Raw genomic sequence first — 301 nt, forward strand, 5'->3', positions numbered from 1 at the left:
TCTGAGTCAAATGTATGGCCGGTTTAGAAATAGACAGTCCTGATTAAGTTTTCTAGTTAAAAGTGCAGTGGCCGGATCTGCAACGCTGATAGAAACCAAGATAGTGACTGCCAAATGTGCATCGACTAATACCATAAGGAGGTGGATAATCATGCAAAACAGTATTTTGTGTTTAATAATTATAACTGACCATTTTTTAATTCAAATATTTAATATTTCACTAATTTTATTTCTTTGTTGATCTGAAAAATAAAGTCTTGTTTAATCATCTGCAATTCAATAATGTGCAACAAAAACACAT

The sequence above is a fragment of the Sinocyclocheilus grahami genome, unplaced genomic scaffold (assembly GCF_001515645.1).
Source record: "Sinocyclocheilus grahami isolate Dianchi unplaced genomic scaffold, SAMN03320097.WGS_v1.1 scaffold19.1, whole genome shotgun sequence".
Classification (NCBI taxonomy): Eukaryota; Metazoa; Chordata; class Actinopteri; order Cypriniformes; family Cyprinidae; genus Sinocyclocheilus; species Sinocyclocheilus grahami.